The following is a 16,575-nucleotide window of genomic DNA, read 5'->3' as shown; positions in this document are numbered from 1 at the left end:
TAAAGAAAAAAGAAAAAGAAACGGCGCTTTAACATCAGAAGCTTTGGCGCGACTAAAAGTAGAAAAAAAAGGAGGTTGAAAGAGGACAGAATAAAATAAAACAGGATCGCTTGTGTACTTTTAGTGGCCGCCGCTTGTGCGTATCTTTGATTTTTTTTTATATAAATGCATAAAAGAAAAAAAAAACTGGATTAAAAAAGAAAGAAAAAGTGTGAAGGCGCGGAGGGAAGCTGCGCCGCGCCGCCGTTAACTTTCACTGTCTTCCGTCTAATCAAACTCTTACTTTCCGCTCTTCTTAATTCCATATTTTCAATTCCTGATCATTACTTTCCTCTTTTTTTTTTCTCCTCTTCTTCTCCCTCTTCTCCCTACTTGTATCTATCCATCCATCCCTCCCTCCCTCCCTCTTTCTCCCTCCCTCCCTCCCTCTCTCTCCCGAGCTCTCTCCTTTGCTGAATCTTATTGATCCAGAAGGCGGCTAATTAGCCCTTCCCTTCGTGCCTGTGTAATGAAGCACATGCGCACTGAATTAATCACAGCCATTTTTTGCAGGAAACTAATTAGCAGGAATAAAGATCCAAAGAGTTTTTTCTTTTCAATCATCAGATCTCACTTTCACCTCTTCCTCGCTCCCTCTAACACAAGACTCATCGCCTGCTTTGCATCCAAATTATTTTTATATTGCCTTTAACAACTAATAGTACCTACTTCGGTCTCTCTTTTTTTTTACACTCCGCAACAACAATGATCTTTCTTTTGCCACCCTAAGCGCAAACTGACCAAAAGGGGACTGCCTTGATGGGATCTTTAGCTAAATCATCTCAATACTGGATTAAAAAGCGAGGATCACAAAGCGGCAGCGAGAAATTGTAAGTTTCAACTTTGCGTTTGTCTCTTTTTCCTCTCTGTTTCCACGATCCTATTCTTTTCGCTTGTGTGACTTATCTGGATCTCTTTTTCTATCTGTTCGTACTTTACGCAGCGGGGCTTTTTTCCCTTTCTTTCCTTCTCGCTGGCTATTCTCACGTCGTGAGCAATGACTGGCGATCACAAGTTCATTTCATGCAAGTAGTTTTTTCTGGCTTTTATTCTCGATTTTCGCTGGTATCGTTACCTGTGTTTACATCAGCGTTCGTCCTCTCCTCTCCTCATGAATGGAAGATAAGAAAACGGGCAAGACAAGCGATCCACTCCACCGGCAGTTGGTCGTGGAAAAGCACGGTTTTGAAACAAATCCGTGCTTTTCGGTGGGATCGTGGGGACGTGTAGAGGGCTTATGGTTGTCGAGAGACGTGTTTGTTGCTGTTTTTTTGGTTTGTTTCTTTGGGAAGAGAGAGAATAGAGAAGGGGGGGAGAAAGAGAGAGAATGCAGTAACGAGACGGGAGCTGCGCGGAGCGGACGAAGGGCAGCGGCAGCTCCACATGAGCGCAGCCCAGGAAAGGAGCTCCAAGTCCAGCCTGTGGGTCCGTGTGCGTCCGGCAAAAAAAAAAAAAAAAAAAAAAGGGAAAAAGACATAGCAGCAGCAGAAGAAGACGAAGAAGGGGGGAACCGTCTCTCGCTTTGTACATTTTTGACAGATTTGACACTTGCCACATCCAGACGGGGGTTTTCAGCACCGTCGTGTGCTTCTAAAAAAAAAAAAAAAAAAAAAAAAATCCTCTTCTGGATAAAGACATTTTTTGTTCTTCTCCGACACGTCTCTGTCTGAAATGTGCAATCCCTCCGCCCTTTGCCTCCAGTTCCTCTAAGCTACACTTTTGCCCCCTTCTTTAGCCCACTTTGTCCACCTCTCTGCTTTTTATATATTATATTTCATAGCTCTTTGCCTCTTTGAAGCCTTGTTTTTGAGTCGATTCTCGCTCATTCACTGACGGAGTCACATGCAAATCGATCGGCATGAGTGTGTGTGAGCGCTGAGTGTGTGTTGCGTGTGTGTGTGTGCGCGCGTGTGGAGGGTTTTTTTTTTTGGTATATGTGTGTGTTTGCGAGCGTGTGTGCGTTTATGTGAATGTGGCGTGTTGGAGGAAAAAACGGAGCCCCGGGTCTCCTTCATGACAAGAAGCGGATCAGCAGGACCTTGTACGCGGACAGCCTGAGATCTCTGAGCTGCTGCGTTGTGCACAGAGCAGACATGTGGTTCAAGGGGGGGAAAGGAGACAGACACAGGCTGGATCTGCTGCTGCTGCTGCTGCTGCTGCTGCTGCCTCCAACTACTTGGCTACCGTATCTGACTTTCAAGAGAAGCTATTTTCTTTTTTCCCCGAGAAACGCTGACCGGGAAGAAAACAAAAAAACAACAACAACATTGCCCTGCTCGTCTGACCTCAAGCAGGCATAATCAGTCCAAAGTTACAGCCGGAAACTTAAAGCATGGTCCAGGCTAAACCTGTAGGTCACTGCATGCGTTTAGTAGCCGCTTCAGCCAGTTAACATTTGCAGGATTTTTGGAAAAACAAAAGTCAAACTACTACAAGATATCCTCCACCTACCCAAAAATAGAACAAGGCTGCACTGTCGGTGGAAAAAACACACGGCTTTGCAAAGAGACAGCAAGAAGGCCTCTTTTTTTTTTTAAAAGATAATAAAAAAAATCTACTTTATGACCACCTAGAAGTGCACTGATGCTTATCTTACCCCCAAAATGGATGTGATCGGAAAAGCGCACTTTACGCGTAATGGCACAAAAAAAATATCTCCATTTTTTAAAAAAAAGCTACTTTTCGGGAGGGATTGCTCTGCATGTCTGTATACAGGGGGAGAGAAAAACGGCGAGAATTATAAGATATTTTTCGCGACATAGAGATGAGGAAAAGAAAAGAGAGGCAACACACACACAAAAAAATAGAAGGTTTTGCGAGCGAGCAAGAGGCAATGATAGGATGTGTGTTCAGTTGGATAGGGAGAGGGGGGGAGGACAGAAAGGGGGGGTGAGAAGCTGTGTGGGTGAGGAAGGGGGGAGGGAGAGGAGAGGAGGGAGGGAGGGAGGTCAGACAGCAAGAAACAGGGGGAACAGGGGTCATGGAGTGAGTGCAGAGATAAAAAAGAAAGAGAGGAAACCCCCTTCGCCAAAAACAGCCGAGGGATAATGGGGGAGAGAGTGTGGCTGGGAGAGGAGAGGGTGATGGTTGGTTATGGTTTTTTTTTATTTGAGGTGGTGGTGGAGGGGGGGAGCCACACAAAAGCCCCCATGTACGGTTGTCAGCATCTGCAGGATTAAGACTTTGGCTTTATTTTAGGATGGGAGAAACAAAAATAGACCCGGTAACAAATAAAATAAAAACAAGGCTGTCAGGCAAAGAGAGAGAGAGAGTTAGAAACCCCCCCATCCCCTCTCCTCGCTTAACGAAAGGAGGGGCGGGAGAGCGGAGGGGTCAGATAGCCATGGGCCATGGAGGAGCAATCAGGGGGAGAGGTCAGGTAAACAGATCCTACCTTTCAGACTGGAGAGGAGCAGAGCAGGGAGGGATTGTGAGAAACAGGGGCTTGTTGTTTTTATTTTAAATCAACTTTCAATCATTATTCATCCTTTTTTGCTTCGTGCTTTTTATTTTAAAAAATTTTCTCTATCTGCAACTTGTGTGATGCCAGTGATGGTAAAGGTGTCACATAGGACAGGTAGGCTGCTGTGCCAAAAAACACCAGTGATCTCCCCTTCCTCCTCCTTTTCTGACAGTAACACTCCTCTTCCTCATCCTCCTCCTCCTCCTCCTCCCTTCCCTTCCCTCTCTCCCTCTTCTGTTACAAAACAAAGACAGCAGAAATGTTTACTGTCATCTCACCTGTCTGATTTCACCCCCCCCTCGCCCCGTCTTTGGCTCATTGTCATATTTATGTTTAATTATAACAGTTCCGGGTGGGGAAAAGGAAAAAAAAAAAAAAAAGCTATAGGAATGTCACTGGCTTTATTTCTATGTATTCTATTTCAAATATTGTCAGCTGTTGTGTTTCTGGTGTCGCTAACTGTAGCATCTCAGGCTCGTCTCTCACTGTGATGCTGGAGGTGTTGATGTTAAAGTGCCAGCAGAGTGATTTTGTTTTTTTTTTAAACCACAGGCAGCGTTTTTTAGAAATTAATTGAAAATTGGGCCATTTTTTACAAAAAATTTAAAATCACTGTGGTCAGACTTATTTCATGTGTTTATCAAGGCTAGATTTTCATTTTTAAAAATCCTTTTTTTATTTATTTTTTTTGTTAAAAACATTTTATTATTTTTAACATTTAGGTGGTGATTTTGTGGGTTTGCAGTTAAATAAGCTGTTCAGAATAAATGCAAGTATTTCTCTCAGTAGTTCATTCTAAATATTCCTCTTATAATATTTTTTTATTGTCATCATGGAGCTGGTTGGGCTGATCTCTGTGCTGTTAAACCAACACGCTTCTGGAAATTACACCAAATTCCTAGAACGTGTCATCTGATGTAGTTTTCCATGTAGGTTGAGCTCAGATGGCGTGTTTGTGGTCGTGGTTGTTGTAGGACGTGATTCCAGTGATGCTGTGGATCCACTGAGGGCATGTGTTGGATTTGCTACATCAGTGTTGCTGCTCTGATTGTTATTCACACCATAAAGAGGATATTTGGAGCGCTGCTACACGAAGGAAGATTTTTTTGCTGTGGAGGTGCCACTGATGATGCACAACAACGTCCACCACTCTCTCGCACCTGGTCCCCCTCGATTACAGACGACAGGTACATTCATAGGATTCAGATGCCGTCTGGCTGCGTGAGTGGGAGCAGCACGTCCAGTTGAGATGAAGAGGGGGGGATAGCAGTCGCCGTTGGATAGGCTTGTTTCATGGTTTTGGGGGGCAACGCAGAGGAAAAAAAAGGGAGACAGCGCCTCTGGCTGTCATAACCCCTTCTCCTCCTCTTCACTGTGCCTCTCCCTCTCCTCCTCTCTCCATCTCATTCTGCGTATCTCCCTCCTTAACTCCCACCTTTCCGAGTTCGGGCACCGGCACCGTGGGGGAGCTCGCTGCTGCTGCTGCTGCTGCTGCTGCTGCTGCTGCTGCTGCTGCTGCTGCTGCCATGTCCCTCGGTCGGAGAGAGCCCTCTTTGGGTGAACGGCAGGCTGAGGCCATGCATGGGAGATTCAGCACGCCGGTGTGTCAGGCAGACAAACAAACCTGCACATATTCATGCTCCTGCAAAAGCAGAATAATTTTTTCAACAAGAGGAAATGTAGACACATTATTAGGATTGCTTTTGTTAATTTTATTTGCCTGTTTCCACGTTAGTAGCCACCAGCCGATTCAAATCAACCACCTCTCCGTATATTGTCCGAGATATGAGGAGCAGAGCGTCATAAATATGAATGGGTCCACCTTTTGTGTGTGGATGTGTCTTCTCTTGAAATCAGGAAGGAATGTTAAGTGTCTGGACGGGGAGGTGAGAGCAGATGATGTTCTTCGAATCTGATGTGTGGTTTTGAATATGCAAGGTCGTGCAGCGGAGAGCGATTCTTCCAGTTGTCCTGCAGCCGAGGCCGGTATACGTGTCACGCTATCGTACAGGAGCAGGCGGCGGTTGTGGTGGTGGTGGTGGTGGTGGTGGAAGTCGGGGGGGGAGGCGGGGTCTTGGCTCAACACAGAGGAGAGCGAGAAAGTGGGAAGGGAGAGCGGAGGAGATGTCATGCTCAGGTGTGTGTGTGTGTGTGTGTGGATGTAAGCATGCTTACGGTGTGCATGAATGCTGTAGCTGATCCCTAATCCCAGCAGCCCCGAGTGTCCAAAAGGGCTCCTCTTTATCCACAGAAAGCAGCCCCTCTTTTTTTTTTTTTTTTTCTTTTAAAATTCCCCTCCCAGTCTTCTTTTGAGCTTCTTTTTTTTTTTCTTCTTCTTCCTCTCCAATGTCATCCTTTTATCTTTTTTGAAGTGAAGTTGGCGGGGTTTTTTTGTGGTTTGCTCTTTCACAGTGTTATCGTGTTAACAATCTTGGTTAAATCATTGTGGTAGACTAGATTTATGACTGAGAAGATGCTCATATGTCTCTGAATGTGTGTGTGTGTGTGTGTGTGTGTGTGTGCGTATAGCAGCATTTAGATTCATATTCAGAAAATCTCATTTCATTTTCAGAGTGCCATGTCGGTGTATGCTAGGATGCAGTTTTGTTTTTATATTTGCAATTTTTTAAAATTTTGTAGCTGTTTAAAAAAAATAAAAAAATCTAATCCAGTGCACAAATTCAGACAAATTGCAGCAGACGTTCCTCTCTTATCATAAAGATAATAGAAAGACAGGGAGAAGGAGAAAAATCCCTTTTTTTTCTCCATTCAGTACCGTTTAAAAGCAAAGTATGGCTTCTGTTTTGACTTCCTCTCCCTCACTGAAGGATATTCACAAGCTGTCATAGAACACCGCGCAATAATGCGTGACACAAATTTATACAAATTTGTATTCCATTTCTAACAATAAATTAATGCTGTGGTAGTCATGGAAGAGGAGGAGGGGGGGGGTGTGGATTGTAAATGTGTGTTTGTGGATCTGTGTCCTTGACTAGAATCTCAGTATTGCTTCTGTAATAAATGTACAATATCAGTTTTGTAGCAAACAAAGCTGTTTGTTAGATAGCAGTGTTGTAACGGGGATAAAGACTGTTTTATTTCTGGCTCGCTGTATTGACTGTGAGTAGAAGACCTGTGTGTGTGTGTGTGTGTGTGTGTGTGTGTGATGCATGCCTGTCCAGAACTGGCAGTGTCGTAAAAGCCCAGTGTGTGTGTGTGTTTGTATGTGTGTGTGTGTGTGTGGCATAGCGGCTATGACTGACTGTGTATATATCCTATTTTAGGCAGCAGCTAGCTCTTGCGCTCAGGGATGGGAGGCTTGTGTGTCTGTATAGGCTACATGTGCCTACATGCGGGCGATGCAGGGACGACAGGGAGCACTCCAAGGGCTGCAAAAATTGAACTGAGCTGCACCCCAGCACCCCCCTCTCCCGCCGCCGCCTCCCCTCTCCATAAGCCCACCCTTCTCTTGGACCCTGGAGGCCAGCATTCCACCCTCCGCACTGGCGCTTATCATCACAAAGGACAGAATGCATAAAACATGGAGGACGCTTAGACAGAGGCGGCCCAGGTCGCCTTTCTCTCCCTACACTGAGCCCTGGAACAATACATGGGCCCCTCTGGCCTGTGACTCTGACGACACACACGCCGTCTTTTTGTCCTCCCCTATTTCTTTGTCATCCTCTTCCTCTTCCTCTATGTTACTGTGCTCTGTGGAGTGATAACTGCCCTCGCATTGTTTATCTGTGTCTGTGAAATCTGCATTGTGTAACCGAAATGTAAGTGTGCGCGTGGGTGTTTTTTGAGGCAGCGAGAGTGACAGGTTTTAAAATATTGACAGTGCATCAGCTGCACGGCTCCTCTTTCATATTCCATGTTATCAATTGTAGCGCGTGTGTGTGTGTGTGTGTTTTTAAATATAGTTTCATATTATGTACATTTAAAACACCGACACAGAGGTTAAACAATTTAAGTCATTCGGTTCACGTGAGGAAATATTATATTTTACATAAGGGGACGTGTGTCAGTGCGCTCAGGTGATTTGTGCGTCGGACCATAAGCGTGTCATTTTTTTTTTTCTTGTCACTAATTTACAGCCGGGGTCACGCAGTGATGCAACATCATGGCTTGTACCAAATACAGTGTGTGTGTGTTTGTATAATCAGCTCCTCAGCCTTTCTGTCGGTCAGTTAGCCGGTGCTGCTCTGAAAGGCCAGATATGTGGAAGTGATGTTAATATTGTGACTCCATATTTGTTTCTCCATCCCTGTCATTCATCCTCTGCTACCACCACAGCATGCTGAACAGATAGATGGATAAATGGGCTTTTTTTCTTCCTCCCTAATATTTTTTTTTCTGTCTTCAAATGCTGGGGGGAAAAGCTCAGGTTTGATTTCAGATTTAGGTCATACTGATTTTAATTCCCCCTTTCTGTGTACGCGTCGCATCCATTCCCACCTGTCACACTTTTGGTGACAAACAGCAGTCATGTGTGCCGGAGAGGCTTTCAGTGTGTATCCGTCTGTACGTGTGTCTCATCGCCGGGCTCGGAGGAATGTACTGCTGGGATGTGCCGGACCCCAGCAGGTCTATGGCACTTCCTCTCTGTGTACCTCACAGCTTATCCTCCTCAGGATTATAGAGAGAAGAAAAGAAAAGAGCGATGGCAGGAGCACCCTTTCCCTCTCACACCCTCTACCCCGGGTTTTTTTTTTTTTTTTTTAACACGCACACACGCACACAAATCTCAACAAAAAGTGTAATTCACTTGCAAATGTGTAGTAGCCCGTCCATGTTCCCAGATGAGGAGCGAGAGAAAAAGGAGAGGGAGGGGCAGAGATGGAAAGACATAGAAGGGAAGGCTGCAGTGTGTTCCAGTGTGAGACAGGGCTGAGGTGAAGCTACCGACTGCTTCTTCCTGGTCAGGAAAAGCAGCCGCCTCCATCTGCCCGCTGATATATTCTTTTGGGGGTTTGTGCGCATTTATTGTTTTTGCCGTGTAAATAACTGAACGTGTGTGTGCTCGTGCGGTCGGAGCTGTTGTCACACAGTAGGTGTATATATGCGTTGGGACTTGCTATTTGTCATTCCCCTGGCTTCTTCTGAGGTGGCCTGGCGCTGTTCGCTCTGTGCCCCAGGCGACTGATCTGCTAGTAGCGAAGGGGTTAAGAAGCAAGGATAGCCCTCTTTTGTCTCTGCGGCCCTCTTTGCCATTGTTGTGGTGGAATTGAGCTCGGTGCACCTCACTTGACCACAGCAAAGCAATAAAATGGCCTCTAAGTGCTGTAGCCTCCGTAGTCTTCTGATGTCAGCTCTCTTTCAGCTTCTGCCGCTATATTTTCCTTTTTTCTCTCTCTGTCTCTCTGTGCAATGCACAGGGTGTGCACACACATACTGGTCGCTGTTATGTTCTTATAGTAATGCATTTTCATTACTCATGCATAGCTAGGCTTTTTATTATTTGCTTATGTGAGGATACCTTCACATATCTTCTTTTCTTTTTGTTGGGAGTGCATGTAAATCAAACTCCTGGAGGATATTTAGCTTCTTTTTTTATTTTTTTATAACTTGTGTTGGTGCTTGGTATGCAAACACAAAATATGCCTTATCAGAAAAATAATATGAGATAGATGTGAAGTTCCTTTTAACACCTACAGTGTAAGATGTGGCTGAGGAAGAGCTAACCTCCTGAAAACAGATGCACATTTTTTTTATGATCTATGGAAATGAATTTAAGTGTGGCAGCATTACATTCAGAAGAAACCTTTTTTTTTTTTTTTTTCATGCTCTTGCTCGATGTGTGTCTGGCTCTGTGAATGCCAGTAAATATCTGCACTGATCTGACCACAGCCACCACCTGATAGTCATTATCAAATCGAACCAAGAAGTCCCGCTGCTGTGTGATGCAGCTTGATGCCGCGGTTTTTCAGCTGTTCCCTTATTTTACATTTTCCGGCCGTATCGCGAGCAAAACGATACAAATACCGCGTATAATAATGTGCAAATGTGTTATTATAATGCATAGTGTTGGTGCTATTGTGTTTGATTGCACAGATGATTGTTTATAGCAGAGTCCCACCTCTGCAGACGTTGTAATTAAAAAGAAGATATACTGCATGTGCGTCTGTCGCCATCCCATCTCATCTCGTCAAATAAGCATCTAGCGGCTGCAGTGAGCATGTCAGTGGATTTATGAAAGATTTCTGATTGGCTGAATTATAATTGGCACTGTCCCGAGCGTAAACCATTTTTTTGCCAGGTGTCATACAGGCCGCATTAAATGTTATACCAAACTGCAATTAAAGCAACATTTCCTCAAAGCCGCAATATCACACTTGTGCATCACTCTGAAGGGTGTCTCTGTCTCGTTTTGCGTGTGCGCCTCACCCTTTTCCTCTCTTGCGTCCGTCCTGCTGAAACACGTGTGGGGTTTTTTTGTTTTTTCTTTTCGCTGCTCGGGGTCTCACGGTACCAAAAACAAATGCCGTTTCTCATTTTCCCCGCGTTAAATGAACAAACATAAGGACTTCAGTGCCTCATAATAAATTGATTAGAGAGAACAGACTCTCACTCAGCAACACTGAAAACTAGAGATGTACATTGTGTGTGTGTGTGTGATAGCCTGAGGAGGAGGAAGCATACTCTCCTATTCTCCCCAACATAAACACACCAACACAGCAGCTAAAAATGTATATTTATCCAGCTCAATGGCAGTTCTTGGTCCTTACGCTGCCACCTCGCTGGCCGGCTCTGCTTTCAGCTGCTGCTCTGCACCCAGTAGCTGACGTCTACAGCCACGGTGTTTATCAGACGCACAACCAACCTTGGCTGTTTGGTTTTCATTCTGATTTTCAGCGCCACGGAGCTGAGATTTGGCCTAGGCTGGAGGGGAGGGGGTGGGGCAGATCCCATGGGGCTGACACAGGGCTAGACGGCCGTAACAGACTGGTGACCTCGGCTTTGTGACGTCACTCACCTCGTCTGGTCACCATGGCATTCATTTCGCCTACTGTTTAATGAATGAAGATAGGGGGCCTGGGCTAGTTTAGGCACCTATTATTGCTGCTGCTGAATATGGAGGCTAACGCAAGCATAAGACAGCATAAATCTGGTGTATAATAATGAGTTTAAAACACCCCCTGCTAACACCTCATCTTCTGCTGCACGTCTGCAAATCTGTTCAAGTTTAATTAAAGGTGACATTTTTTTTTTTTACTTCACTTGAACGTTTGACTTCTGTGCTTTGCTCAGGTGGTACCAAATGCCAGGCATTGTTGTGTGAAAGCAGCAGAGCAAAACACACCCTGACCACATATAGGAAGTCAGCCTGAGGTGAGAGCTCGGCTCAAAACGGATACTGACTGTTACAACTGCTTCTCTCCTCTTTTGGTGCCAGTTCTCTAACAAGAAACGCTCTGCTCCCCCCTCCACCACCACCACCTCCCATCTTCTGCTGCTATTTTACTCTTCCTCAGAACAGCATTAAAGCAGAGTAGCATTAAAGCACATTTTCTTCCAGACTCATTTTAAATCATGCACATTCGATAGAGATTTTTTTTTTTTTTTTGGAAAAATCGCGTGCAATTTGGACAACATCTCCTCAGCGGTGCCGTCGCTGCAGCTCAGGCAGGTTATCTGTATCAGGAGGATGAAGGCTATAAAAGAGGCTCCTCTGCTGCCTGCTTTTTTGTTAGAGCCAGGTGTTTCCTCATGTCGGATCATGCCCTGATGGGGAACAACAGGCCACATGGCAGGTGAGAACCAAGTGTTTAATGCTAGTGGATAGTTTTTCTTTCTCTCGCTCTCTCTCGCTTTTTTTTTTTTCTTGGTCTTCCTGTGCCACAAGCAGAGCTCAGAAAAACTCTTGCAAGCGAGCAGCAGCAGCAGCAGACCGGTGAAACTGCACCCTGTGCTGAGGATCAACACAGGAAGTAGCCCTTGTATGGTGCAGGAGCTCTGTGGATGAACTCTTTCCCTCCGAGCAGCACCAGGAGCAGGACAAGTGTGTAGATGACACAGCCTTTGTTTACACTGGAGAGAATATGGGTTTGGAGGAAGGAGAAAAAACAGAAAGGCGGTGGTCAGGGCAGGGGGAGAGCAGACACCAGCCTCATCACTTCCTTCCTTTCTATAGTTTTAGCTTTTTTTCATGTATTGCCATTGTCAAAACAACAGCAGGCAGAGAAGGAAGTGCAGAACTGCCGCATAGGTGCTTTTGAAACATAGCAACAGTGGCTGAAAACTCACAACTGTGGAAAAATCTAAAAAAAAAAAACATAGTTAAACCCCTGTTAAATGCATCTGTGTGCCTTATCTGCCAGTGTAGTCTGCAGCTACAGCACTTCTCCTTTTTCTGCCAGACAGGATATATTAAACAAGCCTGTAGTTTTGACCCTGATCAAGACCAAACACTCATTTCTCACTCTGTGCAGAAACCCGTTGCCCCACACACACACGTGTTCACGCACATGTGCAGATATGCATGTGTGTGTGTGTGTGTGATGGATATATCTGTATCTGCTCTTTTCCTGTCTTCCACGGAATTTGTTCTCTATCGATACGGCGCAGCGACACCTGCGCTCGGCGTCTCGTTGAGTCCTGTGGTCAGGGCAAAATGTACTTTCGCATGACAGATGGCTATGAGGGCCTTTAAACAGGAAGCCTGGCTACGGTGTTTCGCAATCTCTCTAGAAACAAGAACTGAGTACCCGCACTGAGCTGTGCCGTCCCCGTTTTGTGTAATGGATGCCAGCTTGCCTGTAGTGGGTACAAGCACAAGGCGGAGGGAGGGGGTACCCCGACATAAGTGGACCCCTGAGACCTCCTGGAGGGGTAGAGGTGTGGCGAACGTCTGTTTTGGGCATGGCTTGTGTCAGCGTGTTTAGCGTTTGCCTGTGAGGGCATTTATATGCAAATGCTAAACAACCTATTGGGGTGGCTAATTACAGCAGGGCCTTTGTGTGTGCCAGGCAGTGAGAAGCAGGGAGTTTCTAGCACGCCAGGCCTGGACTTCCCCTGCTTGTTTACTCATTGTCTTTCCTTATTACCCCCTCATTGACACTCCCCTTTTGTGTGGCTGTGCCGTTTGCCGGCTTGCTGGCTCCTCCCCTTGTGGTGCTGGAGTTAATGTAGCAGATTAAAGAGGCAGCACTCTGGCCCTGTTTACTTCCTCTTTCATCTGGTGGCCCAGCTCTGCTTCACTCCGTAGCCATCCCTCCTGTAGCTTTCGTCTAGCCACCACCCATTCAGGAAGGATTCGTAGTCCTCTCTCTCTCTCTCTCTTCCTCTCCCTCTCTCTCTCTCCTACAACTAATGCTCCGCTAATTACTTTGGGTGATAAAAATGCATTTAGGTCAGGTTCTAATGCAATGCAAATTTATGAGCAGGCAGAAGCAAATATTAACTTGTAGAGTCACTGATAGTCATTGGTTGGGGACAAAGGTACACCTCTCTAAACTGTCAGAAATGAAAGGTTTTGTGTGCTTTCAGTTTTTTTTTTCTTTTCTCTTTGTTGTAAAGGATCTGCAGACAATGACAGCAGGATGAAAAAATCTAAATGTATAGCCTCTCAGTGTGTAAAGATATGCCTGCTGACAAAATCATAGTGCAGTAAAGCCCACATACGAGGGTTTTTATTAGCGTATAGATCTGGGCTCAGAGTAAAACAGTTTCCTCTCCTCGCTGCTTTCTCCCAAAACCTGCTGTTATTATTTGTATTAATGACTTCACGATGAGTCCTTGAGTTTCGAGGTATGTATGTTTTATAATTAAAGGGGAATATCCTAAATATTAGAATACAAGTGAGAAAACTCGTAAATTAGTAAATAGATAAATTTAAAATAGCGTTTGTGTAGAATTGCTCATCTGGTTTTGCCATCAGTGGCTCGGATGAGACGGGCCAGGCTCCTCCTGGTCCAGTCACCTGGATTACTCGTGGTTTTGACACCGTTACTCGCCCCGGCACGTAACTTGATCTGCTTTTTATACCTCGTCCATTAAAAAAAAAAAGAAAAAAGCAGCCACAGCATTACTTTCTCTATCAAACAGGAAACCTCCCTTTTGTACAAGCGTGTGCTGGTGTTTCTCAAAATATGCCGCAATGTCTTTATATTCGCTCGTCTCCACGAGATGTTGTAAAATCTCTGCTGAATACACAACCGTATCAAACTGGCCCCGCCGCATTCCTCTGAAAATTATTTGCCTTGTGCTAAAACAAAGGGAGAGGAACCGAGCAAAAAGCCCCGGTTCAGCTTCGCCTCTCGTTTTGTAGCACTTAGGTTTCACCATTTGTTCCATGCTTTGCCACCACTTGTGCCCCCTACTACGCTGATTACACCCCCACTTTCATTTGCCCCCCCCGTCTGACACCCTAACTCATAGATACATACGCGGTGTGGGAGGGTAAAAAGGGAAGGGGGGGGTGGCAGCTTGCTTGGCCGAGGAAGCCAAACTGGATCAAAGACCATGTGTGAGGGAGCCAGGCTACCTCATAGAAAACAGCTGCCCCTTGCTGTCTCTGCCTCTCACCCCGGCCTGACAGCAGCCAGAAATATGAGGCCTCTCCAGACCTCTGTCCTGGGAAAAAAAAAAAGGACAGGACAGCACACATACACTCTGAAAAGCTTTTGTCTCTGCGCTCTCTCTCGCTCTCCCTCCCTCACTCGGATATACAAAGAAGAAAGAAAGCCGTTTGTCTATGCTCATTCACTCATTCAGCCACAAATAGAAATCTTCGTTTCATATATACACTCCTTCTGCCACCCTCACAAAACCATTAAATTATCACATGCTTGATTTCTCTTTATTGTCTGTTTGTTAAACTGTTTCATTAGCTGTTTTTTGTCAATTTGGCGCAATTTATCTGTCAATCTTACTCTGCCTTTGCCTTTCTCTCCGCTCCTCTCCTGCCCTCAACATTGTGCCTGTTCTTTCTGTGAGCCGGGCCTTTCCTCAGCGCCGTCTGCGGGCGCTTTTCTTCTCCCATACTCTTGTCTCCACCTTTCCTCGCCGCATTTCTGGGATTTCTTCTCCCTCTGCTCGGCTTCTCTGGCGTGTTCAAACTCTGACAGAGTTGAGAAAGGCATTCAGCTCCCTAATCCGGGCTCCCTCTATCAGGAATGCTAATACGTGTGATTGTGTGACCCGCCGAAGCCCGGCAACATCTGCAGGAGCCTATGGCGAGCCCCCACCCGCCCACACCCACCGTGCCCCCTGCCTTTGAGCGTTCACTCACTGCCATTATTTCATTGTTTCACTTCACGCCTGTGACTGGGCAGCACAGTTAACCCTCTGCTGCTCAGGCCGGGCGAGCTGCAGGCCTGCACACGGGGCCAGAGGGGAGCTGAGGAGGGCTGTATGGGTTTGGGACAGCCCTTTCCCAGGACAAGCCTCCCCTGCCAGCCCATCTGGACCTTTACATACAGCCCTACCCCGCGCACTGTTTACTTATGCATTCCACTACTAGTCAATGTGCATTTGTGCATTTGTATGGTCTGTTTAAAAGTGTGGCCACTTGTGAGTTAAACCATAATTGCGGGAATTACCGTTGGTGTCTCACTAGACGAGGTTTTACACGAGCAGCTTTTAGTTTCCCGGGGTCATCAGGAAAAGGTTGCTTACTGTTGGTAGGGCGAGATCTGAAAGGATTGTGGCGTTAGCCAATAAAAACCTGTTATTAAATTTTCACGCATCCCTTTGCCAGGTATCGGTATTGAAAGAAATTATTGTTGAGATAGTGTCTGTTTTCAGAAAGATGAATTACTGGTAAAGCACAACTGACAAAGTGAATCTGTGTCATGCTGGAATGCTGCTGATTGAATTACGCTGCTCTTCAGTCCTAGCTGTACTCCTGCATATGTATTCAAGCTACACCATGCTACAGACAAGCAACAGAGTAGATTGGATTTCTGTGTGATTCATTCACATCCAAACATTAAGCTATTAAAGCTTTGGGATTGTTAGACCTGTCAGAATTCAGCCGATGTAATTTGTTTGTGCTGGGTTCCAGTTAAAAAGTGTGTGTCCCCCCCACACACACACAGTGTGGTTTCAGGCCATCTTAAGGAGCTCTTAGATGAGAAGAAAATCCAAGCAAGATGAATATTTTATAGTTGCACTGTACAAGGTACATCAAGTCATTACTTGTCAGATTCAGCACACATTCACTGATGGTGTCCCTGTTCAAGTGTCTCAGCTTTAATTTGTTGATGACAGAGCCGACTAACCTTCAGCAGCAGGCAGCTTTTGCTTTTTTTTGTTTAGTGAGAGCAATGTTCTCCCTATTTTAAGTAAAAATAAGCCCACAGCAACAGCAGCAGTAAAAGCGTGTTGCGTTTGGAGCGGTCCACACAAAATAAGAGGTTCTAATTGTCTAAGTGTCGCCTAATTAAGTTTGTTTGCTACCTCAAAGGTAGATGTGCAGTTACAAGCCGCTTCCCGGGCATTACAGAAATTGAACGTAACAAGTAAAAGAAATACAGCAGCACAGAGAGTCAGCTTTACACCCAGCTGCAGTGTCTGTAGCGACCACTAGGGATGTGCACTCAGTGACTGTTTTCCATTCCTGGACACTGGAAAACACAGACGCACACATTCCAATAATGTCGGAGCAATGATTTTGTCCATTGTTATCAAAACCATGATTAATCATTACATTTTTGCAAAGCAGGAGTAGTGTTGCCATGGGGACATACAGGGATCCATGCTGCTTTGCATATCAACTGAAAAGTTTACAATTGCTGTGCGACTCTGGGTGGCGTCTGCAAAGGGCCTGATCGCTTTTAAAGAGGGACCATCTGTCTTTCCCTCTGATTTCTGTCCTTTAGCTCTGTAATGCAATGCGGCTGATTAGCACGAGTGAAGATTTTGACGATTTCCTGAATTTTATTGGTGTGTGCAGATTTTCCCTCCACAGTCTTTATGAAATAACGTGAAGCTGCTAGTTTCTGTCGGAGTCTAACTCACTCTCAACTAAACTAAACTGTGTAAATCAATGTTTATGTTCAGTTTAATCTCATTTGCTCGTGCATCTGTCTTGCTTTGCAAAGCGTTGCCTTCTGTTAGAGCCTGTAAAG

At 45.4% G+C, this 16,575-nt stretch overlaps 1 protein-coding gene across 2 annotated transcripts in view; it reads left to right on the top strand.

Moving 5' to 3' along the window:
- Positions 1-492: 492 nt before the first annotated feature.
- The window catches only part of zfhx3b (zinc finger homeobox 3b), a 137,355-nt gene continuing 121,272 nt past the window's right edge, over positions 493-16,575 (top strand). The window contains exon 1 of one of the 2 annotated variants that reach the window (XM_008289227.1): positions 493-869. The gene's annotated coding sequence lies outside the window, so the exon portion shown is untranslated. Of the gene's footprint in view, positions 870-11,105; positions 11,257-16,575 lie in introns of those variants that run through there. The other variant, XM_008289228.1, reaches the window with a different exon arrangement.

This window comes from Stegastes partitus, unplaced genomic scaffold (genome assembly GCF_000690725.1).
Source record: "Stegastes partitus isolate 25-593 unplaced genomic scaffold, Stegastes_partitus-1.0.2 Scaffold600, whole genome shotgun sequence".
Lineage (NCBI taxonomy): Eukaryota > Metazoa > Chordata > Actinopteri > Pomacentridae > Stegastes > Stegastes partitus.
The sequence above is the reverse complement of the archived record's forward strand: the minus strand, read 5'-3'. Positions and strand labels throughout refer to the sequence as shown.